Genomic DNA, 17,743 nt, shown 5'->3' with positions numbered 1-17,743 from the left:
GTTCAAAAAATGACTGTTTTAGTCACTACTTTTTTTTCTAAATTGGGTGAGGAAGTCTGGGCTCCCCAAATTCTTCAGTGATAATGGTTTCAAACAGTGATCTTTCCCGGGCTCTTTAGAAGATGCTCCCCACAAAAGTTTTATTCTGTTGCTTTGTTGTGTTTTGTTTTGTTTTTTGGATATTAGGTTAGTGTGTGGGAGGCCTAAAAGTACATAGTCTGGTAATTTTCTAGAGAAAAACATTCCAACTGTGGATCCTGTTTTAAAGTGCTGCTCTCAGATTTAAAAGAAGAAATGAAATTGTTTTCTACATAACCCATTAATGGCTATTCCAATTATATTCATGTTGCTGTCACCTAGCGGAGAGTTTAGTGGGTAGAAAACAAAGAAAAAGCATCCTTGGCCACACCATTTTTCCAGAGTGCACTGCTGCCATCTGGTGGTGAAATATAGTGTCTGCCATTAGTCCATGAAAATGTATTTTACCAAAGGCGTTTTGCAGGTGAAAGCCCAAGTATGCTGCTGTGATTAGCAACAGTGTGATCAGGTGGCCAATAGCTCCTACCTTCCCTCTCAAAACCGCTAATTTTGATTTCCTCTCATCTTGCAAGAAAAGAGACATGACTGCCCTAGAGTCAGACTGATTCCTGAAGACTAGAGGAGGGATCCTCGGCATAAACTCGTGGCTCTACGACACAAGTTATGCTAAAGTCAAAAGTAGAGGTATTCTTAAAGATTGCCTCCTTCCCGACCTCAAATTGGTTAAGAATTTAGGAATATTAAATTATTTACCACTATTTCAGGTAAGGCATGGTCTGAATTGCTTCCTTTTTAGCTCTCTGTAAATATTTTTTAAAATATGTTTTAATTCCTCTCTTCCCTCTACCTATCGTGTAGTACCAGCTTTGAAATTCTCCCCTCGTGTCATTGAAGAGGTAATTTTATCAGATATGAAAAATAATTTTAAAACTGGCATCAAATAGGGCCGATAAATATCAAGCTCTCTGGATTTCTACTTACTCACAGAGTCTAACGGACCGTGCTTCGTACAGGAAAGATAACTTTTCTGGTTCCTTCCAAAAACTCACTTAGTCCAGGCTCTTGCCCAACTTGAGGTGAGAATATTCAACTGAAGTGAGCAATTTCTGAAACGGAACACAGCTCCTTGCCAGAGCGGTTGTTCTGCCGTTATTTTATGAACTATGACTCATGTACCTGATCACATTTCCGTCTTTGTGCAGACTGATGGAAAAACTCCTGAGCAAACTGGGCTCTCTCTTCTTAGGAAGTGTGCTGGGCTTCCTCGTGTGCTGTCCTCATTCAAGGCTCCATCTCATAATCCGTCCTTTGCCTCATCTTCCCCTCTGCCTCAAATAGATGGCATCTCACAGGGCTCTTACTATTTCTCCACACCTTAGGCCTACTGAACAGATAGACGAGGTAGAAAATTCTGCGTGTGTTGGTTTTATGTGCTTCCATGTGTATATAAAAAACAAAGACAAAAGGCTCTCTTTCAAAAGGAAAATTTGAAATTAAAAGTATATTTTAAATAAGGAAACCCATGTTTTTGGTATAAAAAGTTCCCTGAAGAGGTTTCTCTGGCCAGAAGAAATGAGGTTCGAGGCTCACACAGTTTTATTCATACTATGCTTACTGTTTTCAAGTTCCTGACAAAAAGAAGAAAGTAAGCATTCGTGTTAGGCTAATTAAATTTGTTAGGTTTTTTTTTCTTCCAGGTTATGAAATAAATTCCCTCACATTTGAATTCATGTCCAAGTGGTCCAGGTTGGTGAAACGTTGTTTAGATAATTACCTGAATAATAAAATGATTGTTGTGCTAGATTCCAAATTTTATCAGTCAGTATAAGTGAAATAGTAGTAGTTCATGAAACTTTCTAAACATCTATGTTTTAAAAGGCTAAACCATTTAGAATCAACACTTCATCGTTAAGAGAATAATGTCACTGTATTTCCTGCCACTGTTTTATTTTTTTAATACAATGATCATAAGCCTTTTTCATGAATTCTAAACTTAGTTTTTTAATGGTGTTCTTTTTATTTTTTTTCTCAAGTTTTCATTTGAATTCTAAGTTAGTTAACCTATAAGGTAATATTGGTTTCAGAAGTAGAAACCAGTGATTCATCACTTATATACAACCACCAATGCTCATCACAAATGCCCTTCTTAATGCCCATCCCCCATCTAGCCCATCCCCCACCCACCTCCCTCCATCAATCCTCAGTTTGTTCTCTATCATTAAGAGTCTGCTTTGTGGTTTGTGGCCACCTCTTCCTCCTCCTCCTCCTCCCCTTCTTCTTCTTCTTCTTCTTCTTCTTCTTCTTCTTCTTCTTTTGTTTATTATCAACACATAAATGTACAACTTTAGAGCCATTTTTGAGCTATTCAGAAAGATTCTCAGTGGATACCCATGGACAGCTTCCCTGTAAGCCCATACCTACCACACACACACCTCAACCTGTCCGTTTGACCTGCATTTGAGCTGTCTCGGGCCAGTATCAACACAACAGACATGGTCATTCTTTCTGTGTTTGATAGTCTCAAAACCCTTCCACTTCCACAGTCTCATATCACCTCAACTACAATCTTGTGGGAGAAGTGTCAAACCTGCGTTTTATAAGAGACGAGATTGAGGTGCAGAGCCGTCGGAAGACCTGTCAGAATAAAAACCTGAGTGAGAGCCTCCATGATCTAAACGTATTCTGGTGTTCTTTCCACCCTCATTTTCATCTTCTCATTACCGGCATGAGAGTTTGGTAGATTCCAGATGTTGACAGAAACAGGAGCAGTTTCTCTCTTCTCCCCTCCAAGCTCAGCGTATTCTTTTTCACCTCCAGTCTCCAAGAGTGAATACAGAAAATGCATGATGTAAGTAAGGGCAAACACAGTTGCGCCCGCTGTGCCAGTAAAGGCGAATGTCCTAAGGTCATGCCAGTTTGCCCATTTAAGTTCATGTGGCTTCTCTGTAAGATAAGAAGTGCTGACAGCCAAGAGTCTGCTTGGAATTCTCTCTTTCTCTCTCTCTCTGCCCTTCACACTCATGCTTTCTCCTTCTCTCTCAAATAAAGTTAATCAATCAATCAATAAAAAATAAATGAAATAGAAGCCAACCCTAGACCTCTTGATTAAGAATATTCATGGGCTAATTATCCTTTCTTAGTAAGTAATGTTGGTAGAATGTCTTTCCTCTATCACAGTGTTCCAGAGCACAAGACCTGATTTCTCCAGCGTTGCCTTGGATCATGTCAGCCCCAGGAAGCCCCAGCTCCTCTAGGGTCTGGACAGGAGGAGCCTGGTTCCATAGGCATTGGCATCAAACCCACTTGGAGGTGATTATAACCTCCTGCAAGCTTTTAGTTTCACCTCAGCCTCAGAGGCATTCCTGGAATGAATCTCTCAAATGCCCACTCTCCAATCCCGCCACGTGAGGCACCGAGGCACAATGTGGCAACATCACGTTTTAAATTTTACACTCACCAAACACTCTTTGAATTGTTAACCATAGCAAGAGAGGGGTGGAGAGGGAGTAGAAAGGGGGCAGGGGAGGCAGAATTAAAGGATGGCTCTTACTTCCCTGTAACTTAGCGTTAAATTCTCACCACCAGATGGCAGGTGTGCACCAGGATGGGAAACTACTTCCTAAACGATTTGAGAGATGTCGTTCTTTGGTGTCAAAACAGGGAAATCCTGACAAATGAGCGGAGAACTTGCAGAGAACTGGAGTGATTAATTGTGCTGATGAAGCCCTAGCATGGGGAGCAGGGCCCTGCCGAGACTGTCGAGCATGCTGAGGTGCAGGAAGGTGACAGTAATTGAGGTCCCATACTGAGAAGTCTTCAGATGGAGCAGCTCAAGCTGCGCACCCAGAACTCATTAACCAAGTCCTCCATGCAGTCTCTGCTCAAATTGTGGCTCATGGTTGTTAAGAAATGCAGAATTCCAGGACAGCTCAATCCGAATCTTCTTGTTTAACAAGCTCCCCGACTGATTTCTTTCTCTCTTCAGGTTGAGAAAAGATCTTGAAGAGTGTGGGCTCCTTAGCAAACTCTTTCAAAGCTGGGGTTCAGGGATGAGGGGGCCCATAAAGATCCGGGGTTGTTTTGCGAATGTCAAAATACTCACTCCAGGCTCTCATGGATGCGCAGTCTACTTGGTAGCATTTCCCTCTGGAATGAAAAGGCAGATATGGAGATCTAAGTGCTCTCTTTGTCCAGGCTGTATCTCCCTGCCTTTATACTGTCCTTGGTAACACTAAACTCATGAGCAGTATAACCCTTAACATATTGAAAACCTGATCTTTATTTAATAATGACTTAGTTTAAAATGTTGTGCTGAGGGGTGCGTGGGTGGCTCAGTCTGACTACAGCTCAGGCGGGTCGTGATCTTGCGGTCCGTGAGTTCGAGCCCCACGTCGGGCTCTGTGCTGACAGCTCAGAGCCTGGAGCCTGCTTTGGATTCTGTGTCTCCCTCTCTCTCTGCCCCTCCCCTGCTTGCTGTCTCTCTGTCTCAAAAAGAAATAAACATGGAAAAAAAATGGTTGTACTGAAATTGGTACTGCATTTTAAATGGAATCTTAGAAATATGTTTTGTGCAGGAAGAAATACTGAGAAAGCCTGGGCCATGATGGGTAATACAATAGTGATTTCTTGTGTGTCAGCAAGATTTTTGTGTGAGTTAGAGGTTAGCATTCTTGCCACATATTGTCTTTAACACTGGTTTCTGGGATACAAAGTGAATCCATCTGATCCCAAATTTATGTCTCAGGTTTCAATTCTACAGCCACCGACTTGAGTGAGGAGAAAAGGAGCTACTGATCTGCCTCCAGAAAATAGTGTTGGGGCAAATTCAATCAGCCATTGATCAGGAGTACTAAGTCAGTCTCATTCAGGTTCGTATTTTAACTCTGAATTTCCTGCACCCTTTTCTGGAGGGGATACAAGTCTGGGAAGGATAAGTCCATCCAGATAATCTTCCGCACACCCATGGCAGGGGGAGTGGCATTCCTTTGTTGGTGGCATCAGTGCTATGTGGTACTGGCTCCTATGGTGACACAATAGTCACCCATACAGTGTTCTGGGATTGCCAGCCATTGGCTGTCTTCCAAAGGTCCCCATGCCTCACTGTAATGTGCATCTCCTTCAGTCTGTGACTTTCTTTTGGTCAAGTGGCCTCTCGGGATGGTCATCATCTCACTTTCCAAGTTCATTTTCACAGCTTCCCCTGGAGCCATGGGAACAGTATGGACCCCTTCGATGCTACTCCCATGCCACAGGGAACAGTGGGTAAAACATGACTCTTCTGTCGTCCACATGTGCCGTTTTTTTATTTTTACTCTTTCCCCAGAACTCCTTGAAGGGGGTACATCTCTGAGGTTTCTGTTCTTAAGCTACATCCAAGGAATGGCAAATTTGTTTCATCTCTCAGAAATCCCCTATTTTTCAAGGTACCCACTTAAATTACCTTCCTTTCCCTTCTTCACCCACCCTTGGGCATAAGTGAGAGTCTCCATTCCTCTGTCCATCTAAAGCAATATTCCTTAGTCAGCTGTGTCCTCCTAGAGCTTGATTTTTTTTTTTTTTTTAATCATTCCAAGGCAGGAAGGCAATTGGTGTGATCTGGTATACCCCTTTTGAGTCTGTCCTGTTTTGTGATAAGAGCAGCTTCTTTGAATGATGCGATTTAGATTCTGGTCCTTGCCCTCCGTGGAAGTCTCCTTCACGTTTGTCAATGCAGTCTGAGGTAGAAATCATTTGGGACGATGGCAGGAGATATGCTAGGGAAAGAGAAAGAGATCAATTATCAGTATTTCATTAGTCCTTCCCATTTTGTCTTGCCACATATATGGGTACCCATGGAGAGTGAATCATGGCATCATCTTAACCCCTTTTATCTATTTCATTGCATTTCCTTTGAGAACCTATCCACAAGGAAATGATCAATGTTACCACTTTCATCTAGATTGTAAGGCATTTCTGGAATCTCCCCAGAGTGTTAGGAACCATTGTGGGAAACGCTGAGTAAAATGTATTTGACAAGAGTCAAAACTATAGCCATAGAGAAAAGATCAACTGTGGCCAAGGTTTGGGGAGATTTGAGTGCATGCTTACAAAAGGGCAGCCTGAAGGAGTTTTGGCGGTGATGGAATTGCTCTATATCCTAATTCTGCTGGTAAATACACAGATCTATGCATGCATTAAAACCTTAAAAACTATGCACCAAAATGTCAGTTTTATTGGACTCTATCATCTCTCTATCTATCTGTCTATCTATCTATCCATCCATCCATCCTTGAATGGTATATGAAAGCTTATTCTCAGAAAGTTCTACATCAAATAGTTTCTATAAGTAGGCTTAAATGAGCTGCCTTTTAAAACGTAGGTGAAGGAGTACCTGGGTGACTTAGTTAAGTGTCTGACTCTTGATTTCAGCTCAGGTCATGATCTCACACTTTGTGAGTTTGAGCCCCATGTCAGGCTCTGCACTGACAGCGTAGAGACTACTTGGGATTCTGTCTCTCTCTCTCTCTCTCTCTCTCTCTCTCTCTGCCCCTTACCCTCACTCTCTGTCTCTCAAAATAAATATAAATGAACTTAAAAAAAAGGAAAAGAAAAAGTAAGTGAAAGTTGGGATTATTTTAGAGTTCTGTGTTGTGTTTATGTCCTGAGATAGGCTGGTTCTACCACCTGCAGATGAATTCCTAAAACAAATATTCCAGAGGATTTCCATGAATTCTTTATCACCAAAAACAATAGTACGATGTCCAGCCTATAGATTCATTAATCTTTTTACTAGTGTACCCATTTAATATTTGGAAACTCTTTCCATTTCATTCAGTATTTTAAAACAGTTTGGTTGTTCTCACTCTCTTACCCAAAATTATGCTCTAAAATTGCATCCCGTTGTATCTAGTATAGGTGTTTGTTGTGTCAAGAAAATCAAAGAATGTACCTGAAGGTGCATCAGCCTGTTTTACGCAAGGGGCTTCTTTTGTTAATATCTTGTATTTGCTACAATCCCAGAAGTGTTGATCCAAGTACAGCAGGAGGTATTCGCTATGGCATAGACTCCCCTTGTTCAGCCAATAAGTAATTGAAAGCAATTACCAAGCAGGAATTAGTAATTCTATTACCTAAAAACCACCTTAGCAAGAAAGCCTAGGGACTTTTGTGGCACAGCTGTGGCCTTAGCAGTGGATTCAGCAGTAGTCGCTAGAGTTAAGGGGCACTGTTGTCACATGCCTTAACATGGACAGAAAGCAAATAGCGAAAAGGCAAAAGGAATAAAGGTTTCATACTGGAGATGAAGATCTTGATCTGTGAACTGTCTGCCTCAAGATCGTGTCTGCTTCTGGGGAGGAGCTTACCTAGTCAATTTTTTTTTTTTTTTTTTTGCCGGTTGTTTTGAGAAATAACTGACGTGCATCACTACACGGATTTAAGGTATACAGCATGGTGGTTTGATTTCCATATATGGCAAAATGATGACCACAATAAGTTCAGCTGACATCCATTTTCTTGTACAGCAATAATAGAAAAAAAGAAGCAAACATTCTCCTGGTGATAAGAAGTCATAGGATTTACTTTCTCACCAGGGTTCCTGTATATCCCGTGGCAGTGCCAGCCACAGTCATCATGGCACCTCACATCACTAGCCCTCATTTACCTTACATAACTGGAAGTTTGTACCTTGTGACCACCCTCCCTTCTCCCAGACCCTCCACCTCTTGTAACTACAGGTCTGAATTTTTTTTTTTTTTTTGGTAAGTTTTTTTTTAAGGTTCCACATGGAAGCAAGATCAAACCATATTTGTCTTTCACTGTTGGGCTTATTTCACAATCCCACCAATAGTGCGTAAGGGTTCCCTTTTCTCCACATCCACGCCAGCATTCATTGTCTCTTAGTTTTTGTATGATGACAGTTAGCAGAGAGAAAAAGCAAGTAGCAAAGAAGAAAAGGGAATAAAAGTTTTCATACTGGAAATGAAGATGGCATAACATCTCATTCTAGTTTTAATTTGCATTGCCCTAATGAGTAGTGATCTGGAGCATCTTCTCATGAACCTGTTGGCCTTTCATATATCTCCTGTGGAGATATAGCTATTCAGGTCTTTTATACATTTTAATTAATTAATTTTAATTTTTAGAGAGAGAGAGCACGCTAGTAGGGGAGAGAGGCAAGGGGACAGAGGGAGAATCTCAAGCAAGCTCCACATTCAGCGCAGAGCCCGATGGGTAGCAGCTCAACCCCACAACCTTGGGATCATGACCTGACCCAAAATCAAGAGTCAGATGCTCAACCTAAGGAGCCACCCAGTTGCCCGTATCCGTTTTTAATTGGGTTATTGGTTTTTTTGCTGTTGAGTTGAATGAGCTCTTTATATATGTCTGATATTAATCTTTTATCAGATATATGCTTTGCATATATTTTTTCCCATTCTGCAGGTGGTCTTTTCACTTTGTTGATGGTTTCTTTTGTCCTGCAGAAGCTTTTTAGTTTGATGTACTTCCATGTGTTTATTTTTTATTGTAATTCTGTATTTTTTAAGTGTCACAGCCAAAAAAAATCATTACCGAGACCCATGTCGATGAGCTTTATTCCTGTTTTCTTTCAGTTCTATGGTTTTGTCTCGCATTTAAGTCTTTAATCCATTTTGAGTTAATTCTGTGAGTGTAAGATATCAGTTCAGTTTTATTTTTTTGTATGTTAATATCTAATTGCTTCAGCATCATTTATTGAAAAGGCTCTCTTTTCTTCATTGAGTATTCTTGGCTCCCAGTCAGATATTAGTTGACCATATATTCATGGGTTTATTTCTGGGCTCTCAATTCCATTTGCCTGTTTTTGTGCCAGTACCATACTGTTTTGATAGCTATAGCTATATAGGATAGCTTGAAATCAAGAAGTGGGATGCTTTGTTCTCCTTTCTCAGGATTTATTTGCCTATTTGAGGTCTTTCGTGGTTCCACGATTGTGTTTTCTATTTCCGTTAAAATATCATTGGAATTTTGATAGGGATTGCAATGAATCTATAGATGGCTTTATCTTAACAATATTCATTCTTCCAGTCTGTGATCGCGAGATACCTTTCCACTTAGGTATCTCAGACTTCCAGTCTGTGTATCGCGAGATACCTTTCCTGCAGCTTTACTGAATCCATTGATTAGATCTAACAGTTTTTTAGTTAAATCTTTAGGACTTTCCATCTATGAAATCATGTCATCTGCACATATCAACAATTTTACTTCTGCCTTTCCATTCTGTTGAATGGAAGTGGTGAGAGTGGGTGCCCTTGTCTTGTTCCTGGTCTTAGAGGAAAATATTTCAACCCTTCATCATTGAGTACAATTTTAGCTATGGGCTTGTCATATATGGCCTTTATTATGTTGAGATGTGTTTCTTTTCTGCCTAATTTGTTGAGCTTTTATCATGAATGGATGTTGAAATCTGTCGAATGCTTTTTCTGTGTCTATTGAGATGATTGTATGATTTCTTTCTTTCTTTCAATGAATGTGATGTATCACATTAATTTGCATATGTTGATGAGTGAGGCCATGGGCTGTGCTCTCTGTTCAAGTGCCACTGTACATAGGACTGTCGAATGGGCTATGTAGCTCCAGTGTGCTTTGGTCAGGTTCTCTGTCAGACAGGCTGAAGGCTGTATTTAGCAATGAGGGAGCAGGGCTACACATTTGATCCCCTGCGCAGGTGCAGCACGAGAAGCAGCTTTAAAGCTCTTAAAGCTCTTTGCTCCCTTAACTTGTGCTGACCCACCAACCCACATCCCAAATTCTCTGACCAAACAGGACCACTGGCTTTGTTTTGCCAACTATCAGCTCTGCACACCTGCCTCATAGCCTGAGTGCCACTGGAGTTGTTTCTCCAATACAAGTTGTGTCCCCAGCCTTTATGGTCACATGGAGCCCGAAGACTCTGCACAGCAGTTGGGGCTATGTCTCAGCTCCTTTGCCTGGGAGGGAGTGGGGGGGGGGGGCGCGGAGGAGCTACTCCAAGCTACCCTCCATTTCCCCAATAGGCTCTGCAGCTGGGACGGGCTGAGAGCTACCTTCAGTCTTGGCTACCATTGAACCGCCCTGCCTGTGTGTAGCCCGTGAATGCTCTGTGCTGGTAGTTGTGCTCTCGGCACATCAGCTCTGCCCCCTTGCCTCTCTGCTCCACTGCCGGTAAGTCACACTGCTTCCAGGAGTCATTGCCAGCCCTTCTGGTCAGATAGGCCTGGAAGACATTCTCCAAGTGGCTGGGTCTTTGATTTAGCTCTTTGCCTGGGCATAGGCAAACCAGGCTGTAGAGGTGACAAAATTTATTTGAGGAACTAAATCAGATGTGTACCCCCACTGAGTTCCCCGGTCAGAACGCACCCCTGACTTGGTTCTGCAGATGAGCAAAAACCACTAGTTAAGATTTCTACTCAAGCACTGCAGACATGAATTCAGTTTGCCAAGGTCCTTGTGCCGATTGTTGCAAGCCCCTCTCACCTTCTTCATCACAGTCACATTCCTAGTGGCTGGGCGCCACAGACCTCCCTGAGTCCATAATGGTGTGAGATCAGAGTAAGGGCTCCTGCCAAGTGATCCACAATGCTGGGGGTGGGGCAGCTTGACGTCCCCCCAGGTTCTCTTTTTCCGCTGGAGGAAGTGGAGGCTAAGGAGGCCTCTCCAGGTGGTGCTGTCCTGATGCAGTGGAGGGGCAATGCAGTCAGCCTGTAGCTGCCTCTCTTACACTTCTAATGCAGACTTGCCTTGGTGTCTGTGATGCAGGGTAGGGGCTTCAGCCTTACCTCCGTGTTCTAGGATTCTCTCAGTGGTGTCTTGTTCTTGCACAGTTGTTAGTTGTTCTTCTTTTGAGGGGGAGTGATGTCAGGAAGAATCTATGTTGCCATCTTGCTGACATCACTCCCTCTCTGGTCGATTTTACTTTTAGATCTCTAGGTGGCATGTAGTTCCAAGAGGCTGGTGGAGTCCTTTTTCACTGAGAGATGTGGACTGAAAGTTCAGGACCCTTGAATTTGGCTGCTGTCTGGGTACCGTGGAGAACCTGGCATGATCCCTTCCACGTAGGTTCAAGACTGGACTTTAGGGGCACCTGGGTGGCTCAGTCGGTTGAGCATCTGATTTCGGCTCAGGTCATGATCTCACAGTTTGTGAGTTCAAGCCCCATGTCAGGCTCCATGCTGACAGCTCGGAACCTGGAGCCCGCTTCGGATTCTGTGTCTCCATCTCTCTCTGCCCCTCCCCAGCTTGTGCTCTGTCTCTCTGTCTCTCAAAAATGAATAAATGTTAAAAAAAATTTTTTTAAGACTGGGCTTTATTCTTAGTGATTCCAAATCAGAAGTGTGGGAGAAAATTGAAAACATTTAGAAAGTTGTAGCCTGATACTTGAGGAAATTAGAAGAGTTCAGGATCCAGTTTGGTTTAGGGGTATATAACAAAACTTCAAAGACAATGAAGAAGACTAAAATCTAATATTCACAAAGTTATGTTATCATTTTTTACTCAAACATAGCTTTTTACTCTATAATAGCCCTCATTTTTATCAAAGATATTGAGAGCAGGACTAATTTGTTTGCAAAATAAGTCTAATCTCAACTTGGCCTGGTTATTTACATAAGTACAGAAAGAGTAGTGATTGACCATATAGGCTCTTATAAAATTTGCTTTGCAAAATCTATTAATAAAGAATCTTAGTTCAGTCTTATAAAGCCTCTCTAGGTTAAAAGGCCCACTCAAGGACCACCATCTGACTTCACCTGGAATACTTGTATACATTTGAGGTTAAATCCTCTTTTGTTGTTGTTGTTGTTTTGTTTTGTTTTGTTTTTCAGTTTTATTTTTTATTTTTTATATTAAATATAATTTATTGTCAAATTGGTTTCCACACAACACCCACTGTTCATCCCAACAGGTTCCCTCCTCAATTCCCATCACCCATTTTCCCCTCCCTCCCATCCCCCATCAACCCTCAGTTCATTCTCAGTTTTTAAGAGTCTCTTATGGTTTGCCTCCTTCCCTCTCTGTAACTTTTTTTCCCCTTCCCCTCCCCCATGGTCTTCTGTTAAGTTTCTCAGGATCCACATAAGAGTGAAAACATATGGTATCTATCTTTCTCTGTATGACTTATTTCACTTAGCATCACACTCTCCAGTTCCATCCACGTTGCTACAAAAGGCCATATTTCATTCTTTCTCATTGCCACGTAGTATTCCATTGTGTATATAAACCACAATTTCTTTATCCATTCATCAGTTGATGGACATTTAGGCTCTTCCTATAATTTGGCTATTGTTGAAAGTGCTACTATCAACATTGGGGTACAAGTGCCCCTATGCATCAGTACTCCTGTATCCCTTGGGTAAATTCCTAGCAGTGCTACTGCTGGGTCATAGGGTAGGTCTATTTTTAATTGTTTGAGGAACCTCCACACTGTTTTCCAGAGTGGCTGCACCAGTTTGCATTCCCACCAACCGTGCAAGAGGGTTCCCGTTTCTCCACATCCTCTCCAGCATCTATAGTCTCCTGATTTGTTCATTTTGGCCACTCTGACTGGCGTGAGGTGATATCTGAGTGTGGTTTTGATTTGTATTTCCCTGATGAGTGACGTTGAGCATCTTTTCATGTGTCTGTTGGCCATGTTAAATCCTCTTTTTTTGAGGTCTCCACAATATCCTGAGGTTCCCAGGACTGCCAGGAAGTAACCTTCCTTACTCACCTGGTAAAGCTTCAAGGTAACCTGTCAGCAGGATATCAGGCCAGCTTTTTCAAGGGCATTTTATTGTCTCCATAAAGTCAACATTAGTTCCTTCAGTCTATCTGGTTATATCTGATTTTATGCTTATTCTCAGAAATGATAGTCTAGTCAAAGCCGTGTTTCTAGTTGTGTCCTATTATAAGGAGATCTGATTCCTATTGAACCTGTGCAAATAATTATATTGCTATGAAATTAAGAATGCTCAATAAGTTTCTGAATTATGGGGGGATTATATAGGGAGAAAAAGTAAATGTTTCCATTCTTTTGACAAAGGTATATTTACAACATTAAGTCATAGGTAATTAAGAAAAAAGAGAAGAAACTTCCCTTAAATCTAGAAAATCAAAACAATAAGGAATGCTTCACAGAAAAAGTTGTAAAAGTAATCATAATTATCCTCATCATTTCATTCAAAACCTTTTTATTCTCATTTTCTTGAATCCAGTTTTTCCATTAGTTCTGGAAATTCTTCTCCCATTCAGTTCCATGATCTTCAAGTTATCAGAAATCTGTATTCCAGAGTTGTTCTCAAAGTCTTTTCCATGAATCTCCTGAAGATGAAGCATTTTTGCAAAAGTTTCAGAGTAAATAGCTACAAATGACAAAAGGACTTTTTAAAAAATGGCCATGGTTAGGAGCATCTGAGTGACTTAGTCGGTTAAGTGTCTGACTCTTGGTTTCAGCTCAGGTCATGATCTCACGTTCGTGAGAGGTGCTTGAGATTCTCTCTGTCCCTTTCTCTCTGCCCCTCCCTGGTTCTCTCTCTCTCTCTCCATGCATGCCACGTTTAAAGCTGAGAGTTCACTTGATAAGGAAATGCAGTTATTTCCATGGCATACAATAATTTAGAATAATAATTGGACAGTGAGAGTACTAACAAATTTTTAGAAACTTCACACAATTTCTGGAATACCTATATCAGTAACATATAGCCATACACATGTGCCCTAATAAGGTTTGTTATCCCTTCTTGCTTGGTAATGCTTCCCATGGCATTTAACATACCAAGTAAACCAGAATAGTTTAATATTTCTCCTTTACAAGATGGAGACAAATTCTTTGAGATTTTTTTTTCAGGGACCTTCTGGGAAATCTCCAAGTTACTTTGAAGTCAAATAGACTCCATTTAGAATTTGATTTTGGAAAGTTGTTAAAACATCAAAAGTTTTAAATATCTGACTAAATAGGATCACACAAAGTTATGCAATAATAGCTATTTAACCAAAGTGACAATAGAAGATTTTAAAGGCAAATACAGAAGGTTACATAGTTTTGGACAAAACTTAGCTCTTAATATTGAGAAGAGTAGATTTTCTTAAGTAATGAGAAACCTGATAAAGATAACGTGAGGCACAAGAAATAATTTTAAGACACAAGACCTTGGTTTTCTAGGGAGGTTATTTAAATGGTTAAAACACATGCACACACACACACACACACACACACACACACACCTTCCACAATCTGTTATCAAGAGCAGATCAATAGTCCAAGAGCATTTTGTTCTTTTAAAAAAATTATTTATTTATTAGAGAGAGAGAGAGGGAGAGAGACAGAGGAGGATGAGAGGCAGAGGGAGAGAGGAGATAGAAACCCAAGCAGGCTTTGTACTGTCAGCACAGAGCCCAATGTGGGGCTGTATCCTGTGAACCATGAAATCATGACCTGAGCTGAAATCAGCAGTCAGACACTTAACCAACTGGGCCACCCAGGTGCATTTTGTCCTTCTAACCCAGAAAAAAAAAAAGACAACAAATTCTAATTTTGCACCAGTGTAGTTTTGATATTAAGACACATTCTTTTAAAATTTCAATATCTTAACCAGCTTGACCACACATAACATTCCTTACCCAAGATTCCTTTTCTGCAACACTCTTATCCATTCTTGCTTTTCCTCCTTCTCACTCTGAAACGACCAGTCATTTTACTTTAAGTCACAGTTACTCTCTTTTTTACACCTTAACAACAACAAAAATAAAACATTTCCTTCATACTTTTCCTTTTCTGAATACACATTCAACTTTTTTCAAACATATTTTTCATGTACAGATATTTTCTTTTGGCCTTAGCTCTCCTAGTAGTTTGAATTGCATATATTGATTAGAATTCTTAGAAACATTCATTTCTAGTGAAATTATTTAACAGTAAGCAGCTTTTGAGCCTGTTGCAATAGCATTCTATACTGTGGTAAGTTTATGAACACATCCAACCATATCATCAATTTTCTTCTTTATATTAGGTAGAAGACCTTCAACTAAGATAGAAATCAAAGATTCTTATGTCCTAGATTTTGAGCTGTGTGTCTTGAGAATGTTTTAGTAAATCCTTCCATAAACAGCTTCAGAGAATTTTTCTTTCCCTCTGGGTATATAGTTTCATTTTCACTTAGGGGAGAAGGCCTGAAAAAAAGTTCCTATCAGGCTCTAAATAGCAGCCTCCAATGTGGCCAACTTCTGACCACCGAGCGACTTAAAAAAAAAAATTCTTTTGAATATGTTGTCCATTTTCAGCCTGGACAAACAATAATTATTCCTGGAGGCAATGGAAAATCCCATGGTGTCCCCACAGAGGGTGCAGAAGATACTGCCCTCTCAAGATCAAGAGCCATTCCAAAAAATAGCCAGAAGAAACAGAGACTTAGACAATTCCTCTGAGATCTAACAACAGTTAGTAGGGCCCTACCTAGCAGCAAATGGCGGGCAACTCACACTTCTGTTCAGCCATATTTTAGAGCCCCCAACCTGAAGGTTCACCTGCCTGTGCATATAAGAACCTACATGTCCCAGGCAGGCAGAAAGGCAAGCTAGGTTCTCAGCACACACCACTAGACAAATAAAAAGACACTAACTGTTTCTGGGAAAGGATCAATAACCAATTGGTACCCAGAAGCAAATCCATGAGTCACAGTTCAAAGGTCTAATTCTTACAAATGTTTTTCCTGACAATTTGAATTTGGAAAGGAACGATTTTATCTTCCTTTCTCCACTATGTACCATAGAGGGAAATCTGGGAGAGCCGACTTCAGTAAGGATTCTTACTTTTTGCTGATTTCTATCAGTTTTTGCCAGATCCTATCTGCAGGCTCTGGAGTGAGTGGGGTGTCCCAGTGGATCTCATCTTGATCACCAGAAACTGTAGAGGAAGAAAGATTATTTCTCCTCCACCCTTTATGGTGAGTCCTTGGGCAAGACTCCTTTTTCTCAAGAGTATCTCAAAAATGGATACATTTATCAGGTTAAAATTTCTCCACTGTGGCCACTGTAATTCCACTTTAGCGTTGGTAAGATTAACCTAGCTGTTCAGCATTAAAACAAAAGTTTATTTACCCAAGGCTTTATACTGGACCCACTCCAGCTCAGAACCCAGTCCAAATATGGCGGGTTTCAGACTTAGTTCAGAAAAGGAAATGCTCAAATGAAGTCTGAAAGCTCTTAACACAAATGCCGTGGAACTAGGATCTAAGAGGAACATACCCAGGACCTTCCAAGGCAAGGAGAAAGCAGCAAGCTTAAGGGGCTCAACAGGTACCTGTGTCTGCTTGCTCTTTACTCCTGGGGGTGTCTGTGATCTCTTTTGGTTTCCTCTTCTGGTGCTAGACCTCTTCAAGATAAAGTGGGGCATGTTAAAATTTTTAAGAGTGTTTTTGGGAAAATATCAATTTGAATCTTGCACTGCCAAACGAGAAGTGCTTAGGGGCACTCTGTGAACAGGCACCAGGGGAAATATTCCTGCAGAGAAAGCACAGAAACAAAGAAAGGAAATGATCGATTGCCTGTAGCTTAAAGTCTAGTTGGCTTTTTGGTTTGGTTGTCATTAACGTTTTGATTTTGCAGCCTTAAAGCATTTTCAGACTTAGATTTTGGTTTGCTTACGTAGGCCACCATGGCATGAGAGCCCCTTCTTTCTAATGGCCTCCTTGTTTAATTGAACAGCTCAAAGAAAGTATTACAAAAGAACAAATAAACACAAGTAAACTAAAATAACAGTTCAAAAGAAGAAAGGTCATACCTGGTTGAGGATGATCAGAGGTTTCATGGAAGAAGTGATCTCTGAAATATGTCTGAAAGAACCGGTAAAATTTTAGCAGGCAGGGGATGCTTGGGTGGCTCAGCGGGTTAAGTGTCCAACTCTTGAATTTGGCTCAGGTCATGAGCTCTTGGTTTGTGAGACAGAGCCCCACATTGGGTTCTGTGCTGACAGCAAGCAGTCTGCTTGGGATTCTCCCTCTCCCTCTCTGCCCCTGCCCTGCTCACCTGCACATGCATGCATGCACACACACACACACTCTCTCTGTATCAAAATAAATAAATATTTTTTTTAAAAAATTTAGCAGGCAGAGGTAAATGGAAAGAGGCAATTGGTCCATAAAAGCAAGTCAGACCAAACTATTTGCACTATATGCCATGGAGGTTGGCAGCTGCCGTAGGTGTTGAACAGGTGAATGTTGATTTTCTTTTGACATTTACTTGGCTTAAGAAAATAACTGAAAATGGATCTATGCTATAAAAAATTAATAACTCAAGCAAAAGTGAAATTCTGGCTTTGCTTTACTTACAGAGTGATCTCTGTCGGTTTCTTGAGTTCTCAGCCTCACAGAATCAGACAGTTCTGTCCATTTTATCTTTCCCTGCCAAAAATCAACCAGCAGAGACAATAGGTCAGAAGTCGGGAGGCTAGAATTCAGCCTCAATTAGTTACTACCGGTGTGACCTTGGGAAAGTCTCCCACTCAGCTGGAACTTCTTCATCCATTAAAAAATAATGAATCATTTCAGGCCTTCTTCACAACACTGGAATGATCACATGAGTGAACATTCTGCAGGAATTCTTTGTAAGCAGTGAAGTGTTCTGCCAAAGAAAGACAGCTTTATTCTACCATTTTCCATTGCCCCCCACCTCCTCTGCATCATAATTATGGTAAATGTGAAAGTGTATAAGGATGTGGTGGCATACCATTGTATTT

The 17,743-nt window shown here is 41.0% G+C and overlaps 2 long non-coding RNA genes across 4 annotated transcripts in view; one reads left to right on the top strand and one right to left on the bottom strand.

Annotated features, from left to right (window-relative positions):
• Positions 1–2,333: 2,333 nt before the first annotated feature.
• On the bottom strand, positions 2,334–17,491 carry LOC132677680 (uncharacterized). 3 transcript variants are annotated; one of them, XR_013557325.2, is made up of 5 exons: positions 17,337–17,491; positions 16,790–16,841; positions 14,632–14,739; positions 13,199–13,332; positions 2,334–5,792 (listed from the first exon to the last, which is right to left on the bottom strand). It is a non-coding gene; the product is annotated as an uncharacterized LOC132677680 (long non-coding RNA). The 3 variants fall into 3 exon arrangements; XR_013557324.2 differs by lacking the exon at positions 17,337–17,491 and having other exon boundaries at positions 16,790–17,060; XR_013557328.2 differs by lacking the exons at positions 16,790–16,841; positions 17,337–17,491 and adding an exon at positions 15,490–15,625.
• LOC132681583 (uncharacterized) overlaps positions 15,635–17,743 on the top strand; it is a 75,918-nt gene continuing 73,809 nt past the window's right edge. Inside the window, exon 1 of the long non-coding RNA XR_013557329.2 lies at positions 15,635–15,953. This is a non-coding gene — a long non-coding RNA (uncharacterized LOC132681583). The remainder of the gene's footprint in view (positions 15,954–17,743) is intronic.

Source organism: Panthera onca, chromosome A1 (assembly GCF_046562875.1).
Source record: "Panthera onca isolate mPanOnc1 chromosome A1, mPanOnc1 haplotype 2, whole genome shotgun sequence".
NCBI classification, from domain to species: domain Eukaryota; kingdom Metazoa; phylum Chordata; class Mammalia; order Carnivora; family Felidae; genus Panthera; species Panthera onca.
Note: the sequence above shows the minus strand (reverse complement) of the source record. Positions and strands in the feature narration are given on the sequence as shown.